This window comes from Eleutherodactylus coqui, chromosome 9 (genome assembly GCF_035609145.1).
Source record: "Eleutherodactylus coqui strain aEleCoq1 chromosome 9, aEleCoq1.hap1, whole genome shotgun sequence".
NCBI lineage: Eukaryota > Metazoa > Chordata > Amphibia > Anura > Eleutherodactylidae > Eleutherodactylus > Eleutherodactylus coqui.
In genome coordinates this window covers 48,094,158-48,107,550 of record NC_089845.1, presented here as the reverse complement: position 1 = coordinate 48,107,550, position 13,393 = coordinate 48,094,158, and positions in this window count along the sequence as shown.

The following is a 13,393-nucleotide window of genomic DNA, read 5'->3' as shown; positions in this document are numbered from 1 at the left end:
CCAACCAGGCCCACTCTTCTGAAAATAATTGAGGAGGCTGACTCCCACTGCGCCGCCCATGTTGGAGTTGGTATTCCACTATAGCTCTACGCTGCTCATAGAGCCTGGCCAACATGTGGAGCGTAGAGTTCCACCGTGTGGGCACGTCGCACAGCAGTCGGTGCACTGGCAGATTAAACCGATGTTGCAGGGTGCGCAGGGTGGCAGCGTCCGTGTGGGACTTGCGGAAATGTGCGCAGAGCCGGCGCACCTTTCCGAGCAGGTCTGACAAGTGTGGGTAGCTTTTCAGAAAGCGCTGAACCACCAAATTAAAGACGTGGGCCAGGCATGGCACGTGCGTGAGGCTGCCGAGCTGCAGAGCCGCCACCAGGTTACGGCCGTTGTCACACACGACCATGCCCGGTTGGAGGCTCATCGGCGCAAGCCAGCGGTCGGTCTGCTCTGTCAGACCCTGCAGCAGTTCGTGGGCCGTGTGCCTCCTATCTCCTAAGCTGAGTAGTTTCAGCACGGCCTGCTGACGCTTGCCCACCGCTGTGCTGCCACGACGCGCGACACCGACTGCTGCCGACGTGCTGCTGCTGACACAACTTGATTGCGAGACAGAGGTTGCATTGGAGGAGGAGGAGGAGGGTGGTTTAGTGGAGGAAGCATACACCGCCGCAGATACCACCACCGAGCTGGGGCCCGCAATTCTGGGGGTGGGTAGGACGTGAGCTGTCCCAGGCTCTGACTCTGTCCCAGCCTCCACTAAATTCACCCAATGTGCCATCAGGGAGATATAGTGGCCCTGCCCGCCTGTGCTTGTCCACGTGTCCGTTGTTAAGTGGACCTTGGCAGTAACCGCGTTGGTGAGGGCGCGTACAATGTTGCGGGAGACGTGGTCGTGCAGGGCTGGGACGGCACATCGGGAAAAGTAGTGGCGACTGGAAACTGAGTAGCGCGGGGCCGCCGCTGCCATCATACTTTTGAAGGACTCCGTTTCCACAACCCTATACGGCAGCATCTCCAGGCTGATAAATTTGGCTACGTGCACGTTTAACGCTTGAGCGTGCGGGTGCGTGGCGGTGTACTTGCGCTTGCGCTTGCGCTCAAACACTTGCGCTAGCGACGGCTGGACGCTGCGCTGACAGACATTGCTGGATGGGGCCGAGGACAGCGGAGGTGAGGGTGTGGGTGCAGGCCAGGAGACGGTAGTGCCTGTGTCCTCTGAGCGGGGTTGGATCTCAGTGGCAGGTTGGGGCACAGGGGGAGAGGCAGCGGTGCAAACCGGAGGCGGTGAACGGCCTTCGTCCCACCTTGTGGGGTGCTTGGCCATCATATGTCTGCGCATGCTGGTGGTGGTGAGGCTGGTGGTGGTGGCTCCCCGGCTGATCTTGGCGCGACAAAGGTGGCACACCACTGTTCGTCGGTCGTCTGCACTCTCAGTGAAAAACTGCCAGACCTTTGAGCACCTCGGCTTCTGCAGGGTGGCATGGCGCGAGGGGGCGCTTTGGGAAACAGTTGGTGGATTATTCTGTCTGGCCCTGCCTCTACCCCTGGCCACCGCACTGCCTCTTGCAACCTGCCCTGCTGCTGCCCTTGCCTCCCCCTCTGAAGACCTGTACTCAGTAGGCGTAGCAAACCAGGTGGGGTCAGTCACCTCATTGTCCTGCTGCTCTTCCTCAGAATCCTTGGTGCGCTCCTCCCTCGGATTTAATGCCCTTACTACTACCTCACTGATAGACAACTGTGTCTCATCGTCATCGGCCTCCTCACCCACTGAAAGGTCTTGAGACAGTTGCCGGAAGTCCCCAGCCTCATCCCCCGGACCCCGGGAACTTTCTAATGGTTGGGCATCAGTCACGATAAACTCCTCTGGTGGGAGAGGAACCACTGCTGCCCAATCTGAGCAGGGGCCCGAGAACAGTTCCTGGGAGTCTGCCCACTCCTCAGAATGTCTCATTTTCATGGAGTGAGGAGGCTGGGAGGAAGGAGGACCAGCAGCCAGAGGATTCAGAGTTGCAGCAGTGGACGGCGCAGAACTCTGGGTGGACGATAGGTTGCTGGAAGCACTTTCTGCCATCCACGACAGGACCTGCTCACACTGCTCATTTTCTAATAAAGGTCTACCGTGTGGACCCATTAAATGTGCTATGAATGTGGGGACGCCAGAAACGTGCCTCTCTCCTAATCCCGCAGCAGTCGGCTGCGATACACCTGGATCAGGAGCTCGGCCTGTGCCCACACCCGGACTAGGGCCTCCGCGTCCTCGGCCGCGCCCACGTCCTCTAGGCCTACCCCTACCCCTCAGCATGCTGTATTACCAGGAATGCAGAAACACAACACTGTAATTAAATGTGCCGCTTATTGGCCTGTGGTTGGAGGCTGAGTTCGCTTACGGAACGCCAGGAAATAATTTGGCGCAAGCCTGCTGTAACACTTAGCTGGCTGCGTATTTATTTGGAGAAATACTACCCCCAGCAGACACGGTCCCAGAACACTGAGCAGAGTGACAGGCAGGCCAAATAGATTTTTCCAAATATTTTTTTCAAAAGGACCACTGCGTATATTCAATCTATAATATATGTCTTCTGGCCCTGCCTACACAATTCTGTCCCTGGACTGTGTGACGGAACTGCAGTGTTGCACTGTTATTAACTGCAACAGACCGGTGATTTCAGAGCCAGGAAATAATTAGGCGCAAGCCTGCTGTAACACTTAGCTGGCTGCGTATTTATTTGGAGAACTACTACCCCCAGCAGACACGGACACAGAACACTGAGCAGAGTGACAGGCAGGCCAAATAGATTTTTTTCAAATATTTTTTTCAAAAGGACCACTGCGTATATTCAATCTATAATATGTCTTCTGGCCCTGCCTACACAATTCTATCCCTGGAGTATTACTGCAGGGCGCAATGCTCTGCACGGCCGATATACCAAAAAAAAAAATGTGCAACACTGCTAAAAGCAGCCTCCACAGTACTGCACACGGTTAGATGTGGCCCTAAGAAGGACCGTTGGGGTTCTTGAAGCCTACAATAACTCCTAACGCTCTCCCTGCCTCCACACTTCTGTCCCTGGACTATCACTGCAGAGCGCAATGCTCTGCACGGCCGATATACCAAAAAAAAAAAATGTGCAACACTGCTAAAAGCAGCCTCCACACTACTGCACACGGTTAGATGTGGCCCTAAGAAGGACCGTTGGGGTTCTTGAAGCCTACACTAACTCCTAACACTCTCCCTACAGCAGCTCCAACACGATACCACTGTCCCTCAGCTATCTCACAACGCATCTGTGGCGAGCCGCGGGAGGGGCCGATTTTTATACTCAGGTGACACCTGATCACCCCAGCCACTCACTGCAGTGGGGTGGTATAGGGCTTGAATGTCGCAGGGGGAAGTTGTTATGCCTTCCCTGTCTTTCAATTGGCCAGAAAAGCGCGCTAACGTCTCAGAGAGGAAAGTGAAAGTAACCCGAACATCGCGTGGTACTCGTTACGAGTAACGAGCATCTCGAACACGCTAATACTCGAACGAGTATCAAGCTCGGACGAGTACGTTCGCTCATCTCTAGTCATAAACACCATCTCTGAGATATGCACCTATCGTGTATACAGGGGCTCACCAATTCCTGCCGAGCGCATTCTCCATATACTTTGATGAAGACAGGGCCGTAAATCAGATAGTATTTCCATGTACAGTGGTCCTCCAGAAGGAATTTTACTGGTGGTCCCTTGGCATCCCAGTCTGACACTGGCTGTGGGACAGTAAATCACTCACCATTAGCTCCAGCAACCTTCTCTGTGTGATTACAGTGCAGTTACCTCCAGTGATCACAACTGATGCCTTTTCTGATTGGATATTTCATTGATATGTACATAATGAAGATGCTACATCCATGCAGAGTAAGTGAGGTAATCGGAGAGGATGAGAGCGTGTAAGAGTCAGGGGTTTGAAGATGATATTAGGGGATCATGCAACACAGATTTGGCTTAGGAGCCCAGCTGCTACTGTGACTCCTGTGACCCCTATAACTATGCCACTGGTGTGAAGACATAAAGTAGTAATCCTTAAAAGCACTGACAAATTTCACATGTAAACCAGGATTATACAACTTCAAGCAGTTAAAAGAAGCAGTGCTTGACAGGGAAGCATGCAGAATGTTCATCTATAAAGTCACCAAGAATCGGACATGACTTAACGGATTGATTGATATACAACTTAATTTGACACCTTTGGTCTTGTGATCAGTAATACTGCTTAGACATTAAATTTGTTTTTCATGTATTTTCTGCTTACCAAAACCAGAGGTTGATCCTCAACAAAGGAAAGGTATAAAGGAAAATTGAATATGAATGTTCTTATATGGGCCCAATCCTGGTTTCGGTTTCAAAAAACATATAGAAGAAATAGCTAAAATTGAGTAGCGTCAGGGAGTGCAGGTGCCTCCTACTATTTCATCAAGTCCCTTAATATGTTGTTCTTATATTGGTGTTATAAAGACAACATGAGGTAAAATGCACTTGACCCTGTCATATATTTCCTTTAAATCCTAACCTTTACTTAATACAATAAAAAGGAAAATATATGGAGGCCCTAAAATTGCTTCGGTGTTTCACACTACCTTATCAGAGTATCTTCCCTGAAAATGGTGACCCTGATTCTACCGCTTTCCTTAATGGAGTTCCTCAGATCTCACATTCCTCCTGGAATGATCACTGTTGGCTGCTGCATCCAGGTGGAGGATGGATGGAGAGGAAGCCAATCAAATGTGCGTCTCTCTCCATTCACTTCTATGTAACTTAGTCAGGCAAGCCTCTTCCATAGAAGTATATGGAAAAAGCTGTACACATGCATACCCACCTCTCGATTCTTTCTATGCCTTGATGAGGCAGCCAACAGCCGCCTCAGCAAGCAGGACAGGTTAATAGGAAACCTGTTCTGGAGATATGTGAGGGTCAGAGGTAGGACCCAGACCTATCAGACATTTAAGGCATTGACTACAGATATGGCATAAATGTCTAAGATGGAAAGGTCCCTGTAAGGCAAAATTAACATTGTGTTAAATTATCGCTGTATACAGCTGCATAGTCTGCCATAGAGTGCTTTAACCCCTTGATATCATGCGTTGTACATGTGCAGTGCATGTGGGCAGGGATTTTATGGAGCGGACTCCATAAACCAATAAATAGGAACCAATAAATCAGCGTGTCTAACAAAGATAGGACATGCGTTGCTACAAGTATCGCAGGTCCATGCTGCCCTATCTCTGGGATACCTATGGGAGCAGGAGTTTATGGAAACTCCTGCACAGGTAATCGCTTCTCTGCTGCTTACAACAGGACATTTAAAACATTCTGCCCAGAAGCACATTTTAAATGTTTTACTGTAAACTCCTGTTAGTCCTCGCAGGGTTGAGGGGACTCCCCAAAGGTTTCCTTAATTCCTGTGAAGACTAACAGAAATTTACAATGGGACATGTAAAATATGCTTCTGGGCATCACCTTGCAAATGCCCTGCTGTAAGCAGTGGGGGATATTCTTCCTGCCCCCCTGCTGGGCAATTACCAAGCAGCGGGGTGCAGTAATGGACTCCCTCCAGCTCTCTCCCCAAGGGATTTCCCTATAGCAAGGAGAGAAAGAGGGGCTGAGTTACAGGGCTTCTCCAGATAGAGTGGAAGGAGGGTGTGTGACTAGAGGGACCTGTCCTCTAGCCTGCCCCCTTTATTTTTGCTATGAGGGGACTCTGTGCCAACCCCTATAGCCCTGTCCCTCTCTCTAGCCCCACCCACTCTCTCTGCGCTATGGTGATATCCCTTGGGGATCCCCAGAGCATGGAGAAAGAGAGCCAGGCTTTGGGGAATTAACCCATAGTAGGGACAGACAGAGCGTAGCTATGGATTAATCCCCTGTAGCTCAGCTCTCTCTCTCTCCCCGCTATGGGGAAATTCCGAAGCTCTGCAGGGCTTCTTCTCTCTCTCCTCCTGGAGCAGCAGCACTCTTTCAGCTGCCCGTTCAAGCAATCTTTTAGTGCTGATAGCAGCAAGATTTTCTCGCTGCTCACAGCACTAACACAATGTTCGTCTGAACAAGGCCTAAGGCAGGAAAATACAGAGGCAGCAGAATAATTTGCGTTAAATAAAGGGCTATACAAGAAGGACCTGCCAAGGTTCCCCTCATATGATGCTCTTCTCTGCAGTAAAGTGGAGGAAAAGGTTTTCTTTAAATGCAGGTCATGTTGGTATACTTTGCTATGTGGAATATTTTGCCTGCTGTGTAGATTGTCTGCTGTAACCATTCCATGCAATTATGCTGTTAAACTATTAATACCTTTTTGCGTAATGTTTGCTTCATCATATTCTATTCCTATTGCTACTTAGATACTTAGAGAGCTATACCTTTTTGAATTACTAATAGCTAATATTTGAAGTTGTTTAACCCCTTAACATCACAGGGTGTACGTGTACGTCCTGATTGCGGGGTACTTGATGTGATAGGGCATACAATTACGCCCTGTGGATGGCACGCCATCAGAAGAGATCCCATCCGGCAGTGGGAGCCAGCTGTTACCGATAGTAGGCCTCCCGCTACCACAGTGGTGGTGCATAAGGACATTGACCCCCGCTGTTAACCCTTTTCCTTATTTCCATAGATCACGGCATTCAAAGGGTTCACAGAGAAAGCGTGCTCCCTCTGTGACATCATCGGACCCTGCCATGTAATCGCAGAGGGTCGAAGGGTTACCATGGCAAGAAGACGCCAGATACAGGCGTCCTGCTTTGCCATTGCCTATGATCACTATTACACGTTATTAAGCTTTATCATAGTGAGCATAGCTGCAATGGTACAAGTCCCCTACAGGGACATAAAAAGTGATAAAAAATAGTGTAAAAAAATGGAAAAAAAACCTATTTTTGCTTTCTCCACGATTAATAAACTTTTTTTCCCTTTAATTAAAATCCCACATATTTGGTATCATCGTATCTATACCAAGTCATGCAATAAATTGAACACACTTTTTTAATCTGCATGGCAAAAAGCATTTAAAAAAGCCTCTAAAAAACTGAGGCAAAATGCTTATTTTTTCATTTTGCCTCCCAAAAATGCAGTAAAAGTGATTAAAAAGGTTGTATGTACCCCAAAATGGTAACCATAAATACTAGAGGTCGTCGCGCAAAAAAGAACCTTTCACAGAGTTCTGTCCATAGAAAGATCAAAAAGTTATGAGACTTTGAATGCTGTGATTTAAAAAAATTTGTAATTTTCAAAAAAAAGGAGTTTTATTGTGCAAAAGTGGAGAACTCCCCCCCCCCCCAAAAAAAAAATATTTTTGGTATCACTGTAATCGTACCGACAAAAAAATGTATTGTGTCATTGATGCTGCATGACTGATACTGTAAAAAATTAAAATACAAAACATGGCATAATTGATGTCTTCTCTGCCTGCTCTAAAAAAAAAAAAAAGGTCTTACAATTAGAGATGAGCGAACGCGTTCGTCCAAGCTTGATATTCGTGCGAATATTAGGGTGTTCGGGATGTTCGTTATTCGTAACGAACACCATGCGGTGTTCTGGTTACTTTCACTTCCTTCCCTGAGACGTTAGCGCGCTTTTCTGGCCAATTGAAAGACAGGGAAGGCATTACAACTTCCCCCTGCAACGTTTAAGCCCTATACCACCCCCCTGCTGTGAGTGGCTGGCGAGATCAGGTGTTCGCCTAATATAAAAGTCGGCCCCTCCCGCGGCTCGCCTCAGATGCCTGGTGAGTTAGATGAGGGACAGTGCTGTTTGTACCGGAGCTGCTGTAGGGAAAGAATTGGTAGTTAGTGTAGGCTTCAAGACCCCCCAAAGGTCCTTATTAGGGCCACTGATAGCTGTGTGTTGGCTGCTGTTAGCAGTGGCATTTTTTTTCCCTCAAAATCGGCTCTGCAGAGCGTTGCACCTGGCATTAGGGACAGAAGTGCTGCATAGGCAGGGAGAGTGTTAGGAGTGAGTGTAGCCTTCAAGAACCTCAACGGTCCTTTCTAGGGCCATATTTATCCGTGTGCAGTACTGTCCAGGCTGCTGTTAGCTGTGCTGCATTTTTTTTGGGCTTCTCAAAATCGCCTCTGCAGAGCATTCCACCCTCCATTGATACTGCAGGGAAAGAATTGTATAGGCAGGGCCACAACACAGTTATTATTCATAGAATATACGCAGTGCTGCCTTTTGGTGGAAAAACAAGTGAAAACAAATCTATTTGTCCAGCCTCTGTCCGTCCTTACGGGCGGTGGACACGTGTGAGCTGCGTGAAAAACATTGCTAAATCATACGCACCCAGCTACGCTTTACTGCTGGCTTCGCCATTTGCTTTCCTTAATTGGGAAAAAAAATACCTGCTCTGCCAGAGTTATAATAACTCTGCTACCCTCACGTTCTGTGACACATTAGCAGGGACACAGCACAGTTATTAAACTTCTCATGTTCATTGAATATACGCAGTGCTGCCTTTTGGTGGAAAAACAAGTGGAAACAAATCTATTTGTCCAGCCTCTGTCCGTCCTTACGGGCGGTGGACACGTGTGAGCTGCGTGAAAAACATTGCTAAATCATACGCACCCAGCTACGCTTTACTGCTGGCTTCGCCATTTGCTTTCCTTAATTGGGAAAAAAAATACCTGCTCTGCCAGAGTTATAATAACTCTGCTACCCTCACGTTCTGTGACACATTAGCAGGGACACAGCACAGTTATTAAACTTAGATTATTCATTCACTAGAGGCAGTGGGGCCTTTCGTTTTCCAAAAAGGGAAAAAATTATATTTGGCCTGCAGTCTTGCGCCAATTTATTTCCTGCCTGTGAAATCAAATCACTGGTAATACAGCATGCTGAGGGGTAGGGGTAGGCCTAGAGGACGTGGACGCGGCCGAGGACGCGGAGGGCCAAGTCAGGGTGTGGGCACAGGCCGAGCTCCTGATCCCGGTGTGTCGCAGCCGACTGCTGCGCGATTAGGAGAGAGGCACGTTTCTGGCGTCCCCACATTCATCGCCCAATTAATGGGTCCACGCGGGAGACGGTTATTAGAAAATGAGCAGTGTGAGCAGGTCCTGTCCTGGATGGCAGAAAGTGCTTCGAGCAACCTATCGTCAACACGCAGTTCTGCGCCGTCCACTGCTGCAAATCCGAATCCTCTGTCTGCTGCTCCTCCTTCCTCCCAGCCTCCTCACTTCACTACAATGACACCTGCTCAGGAGCGGGAACACTCCCAGGAACTGTTCTCGGGCCCCTGCTTAGATTGGGCAACAGCGGTTCCTCTCCCACCAGAGGAGTTTATCGTCACTGATGCCCAACCATTCGAAAGTTCCCGGGGTCCGAGGGAAGAGGCTGGGGACTTCCGCCAACTGTCTCAACAACTTTCTGTGGGTGAGGAGGACGATGACGATCAGACACAGTTGTCTTGCAGTGAGGTAGTAGTAAGGGCAGTAAGTCCAAGGGAGCAGCGCACAGAGGATTCGGAGGAAGAGCAGCAGGACGATGAGGTGACTGACCCCACCTGGTGTGCAACGCTTACTCAGGAGGACAGGTCTTCAGAGGGGGAGTCAAGGGCATCAGCAGGGCAGGTTGCAAGAGGCAGTGCGGTGGCCAGGGCCAGGGGTAGAGGCAGGGCCAGACCGAATAATCCACCAAGTGTTTCCCAAAGCGCCCCCTCGCGCCATGCCACCCTGCAGAGGCCGAGGTGCTCTAAGGTCTGGCAGTTTTTCACAGAGACGCCTGACGACCGACGAACAGTGGTGTGCAACCTTTGTTGCGCAAAGCTCAGCCGGGGAGCCAACACCAACAGCCTCACCACCACCACCATGCGCAGACATATGATGGCCAAGCACCCCACAAGGTGGGACGAAGGCCGTTCACCGCCTCTGGTTTGCACCCCTGCCTCTCCCCCTGTGCCCCAACCTACCACTGAGATGCAACCCCCCTCTCAGGACACAGGCACTACCGCCTCATGGCCTGCACCCACACCCTCATCTCCGCTGTCCTCGGCCCCATCCAGCAGTGTAGTTCAGCACACCGTTCAGCCGTCGCTTGCGCAAGTGTTCGAGCGCAAGCGCAAGTACGCCGCCACGCACCCGCACGCTCAAACGTTAACCGTCCGCATAGCAAAATTCATCAGCCTTGAGATGCTGCCGTATAGGGTTGTGGAAACTGAGTCCTTCAAAAGTATCATGGAGGCGGCGGCCCCGCGCTACTCAGTTCCCAGTCGCCACTACTTTTCCCGATGTGCCGTCCCAGCCCTGCACGACCACGTCTCCCGCAACATTGTGCGCGCCCTCACCAACGCGGTTACTGCCACGGTCCACTTAACTACGGACACGTGGACAAGCACAGGCGGGCAGGGCCACTACATCTCCCTGACGGCACATTGGGTGAATTTAGTGGAGGCTGGGACAGAGTCAGAGCCCGGGACCGCTCACGTCCTACCCACCCCCAGAATTGCGGGCCCCAGCTCGGTGGTGGTATCTGCGGAGGTGTATGCTTCCTCCACTAAAGCACCCTCCTCCTCCTCCTCTGTCTCGCAATCAAGATGTGTTAGCAGCAGCATGTCGCCAGCAGTCGGTGTCGCGCGGTGTGGCAGCACAGCGGTGGGCAAGCGTCAGCAGGCCGTGCTGAAACTACTCAGCTTAGGCGATAAGAGGCACACGGCCCACGAACTGCTGCAGGGTCTGACACAGCAGACCGACCGCTGGCTTGCGCCGCTGAGCCTCCAACCGGGCATGGTCGTGTGTGACAACGGCCGTAACCTGGTGGCGGCTCTGCAGCTCGGCAGCCTCACGCACGTGCCATGCCTGGCCCACGTCTTTAATTTGGTGGTTCAGCGCTTTCTGAAAAGCTACCCACGCTTGTCAGACCTGCTCGTAAAGGCGCGCCGGCTCTGCGCACATTTCCGCAAGTCCCACACGGACGCTGCCACCCTGCGCACCCTGCAACATCACTTTAAGCTGCCAGTGCACCGACTGCTGTGCGACGTGCCCACACGGTGGAACTCTACGCTCCACATGTTGGCCAGGCTCTATGAACAACGTAGAGCTATAGTCGAATACCAACTCCAACATGGGCGGCGCAGTGGGAGTCAGCCTCCTCAATTCCTTTCAGAAGAGTGGGCCTGGTTGGCAGACATCTGCCATGTCCTTGGTAATTTTGAGGAGTCTACCCAGGTGGTGAGCGGCGATGCTACAATCATTAGCGTCACCATTCCTCTGCTATGCATCTTGAGAAATTCCCTGCAAACCATAAAGGCAGCTGCTTTGCGCTCGGAAACGGGGGCGGGGGAAGACAGTATGCCGCTGGATAGTCAGGGCACCCTCCTGTCTATTTCTGAGCGCGTACAGGAGGAGGAGGAGGAGCATGAGGAGGATGAGGAGGAGGGGGAAGAGACAGCTTGGGCCGCTGCTGACGGTACACCGGCTGATTGCCTGTCATCCTTTCAGCGTGTATGGCCTGAGGAGGAGGAGGAGGAGGAGGAGGAGGATCCTGAAAGTGATCTTCCTAGTGAAGACAGCCATGTGTTGCGTACAGGTACCCTGGCACACATGGCTGACTTCATGTTAGGATGCCTTTCTCGTGACCCTCGCGTTGCACGCATTCTGGCCACTACGGATTACTGGGTGTACACACTGCTCGATCCACGGTATAAGGAGAACCTGCCCACTCTGATTCCCGAAGAGGAAAGGGGTTCGAGAGTGTTGCTATACCACAGGACCCTTGCGGACAAGCTGATGGTAAAATTCCCAGCCGACAGCGCTAGTGGCAGAAGGCGCAGTACCGAGGGCAAGGTAGCAGGGGATGTGCGTAGATCGAGCAGCATGTACATCCCAGGCAGTGCAACAGTCTTTAAGGGCCTGGCCAGCTTTATGGCTCCCCACCAAGACTGTGTCACCGCTCCCCAGTCACGGCTGAGTCGGCGGGAGCACTGTAAAAGGATGGTGAGGGAGTACGTAGCGGATCGCACGACCATCCTTGGTGACGCCTCTGCCCCCTACAACTACTGGGTGTCGAAGCTGGACATGTGGCCTGAACTAGCGCTGTATGCCCTGGAGGTGCTTGCTTGTCCTGCGGCTAGCGTGTTGTCGGAGAGGGTGTTTAGTGCGGCTGGGGGAATCATCACAGATAAGCGTAGCCGCTTGTCAACCGACAGTGCCGACAGGCTAACACTCATCAAGATGAACAAAGGCTGGATTTCCCCAGACTTCTGTTCTCCACCAGCGGACAGCAGCGATACGTAAGCAATACGTAGGCTGCACCCGCGGATGGAAGCTACGTTCTCTCTCACCATCCAAAACGGGGACATTTCTGCTTCATCAATCTGTGTCTAATATTCCTCCTCCTCCTCCTCCTGCTCCTCCTCCTGAAACCTCACGTAATCACGCTGAACGGGCAATTTTTCTTAGGGCCACAAGGCTCACTCAAATAATTTTTCAGAACAATTTTTATAAGTTTCAATGCGCTTAAAAGCATTGGAACTTTAACTTGAACCAATTTTTCGTTACACTGGGCTGCCTCCAGGCCTAGTTACCACTTAAGCCACATTAACCAAAGCGATTAATGGGTTTCACCTGCCCTCTTGGCTGGCCATGGCCAATTTTTGGGATGTACATTAGTACTGTTGATACAGCAATTTTTGTGGGCCCTCGCCTACAGTGTAATCAAATTAATTTTTAGGCCACCTGCATTACAGCTGACGTTACCTCAGCTGTGTTGGGCAATGCAATGGGATATTTTTGTGTACCGCCGGTGGGTTCCAGGGAGCCACCCATGCTGTAGGTGCACACTGAGTTTTTAATACATCTGTACACTTCTAAAGAACCCGTCTGACTGGGGCATGCAGTGTGGGCCGAAGCCCACCTGTATTACGCACGACATTACTACCTCAGCTGTGTTGGGCAATGCAATGGGATATTTCTATGTACCGCCGGTGGCTTCCTGGCACCCACCCAGGCAGTGGGTCCACAGGGAGTTAAACCTACATGTGTCCACTTGTAAAGAACCCCAGTCTGACTGGGGCATGCAGTGTGGGCCGAAACCCACCTGCATTAACCCTTTCCAGTCCACTGTGTGACCTGTGAAGACATTAGGGTTTAAGGCTGTACAGCTCCGTTGTTGGTAGACGTCCGTCGGGGTTCTCTTACTGTATATTGCCAGCCTCTCTGCTGTCGGAGCCTATCCTACGTGTCAGCTCATGCAGTACTGGCTTTAGCCAGCATATAGCGCCGTTGTATAACAGCAGAAAAAGAGTAAGGCCCCTAGGAAAACCATATACAAATTGGATTGGAAAGGGTTAAGCACAACATTACTACCTCAGCTGTGTTGGGCAATGCAATGGGATATTTCTATGTACCGCCGGTGGCTTCCTGGCACCCACCCATGCTGTAGGTGC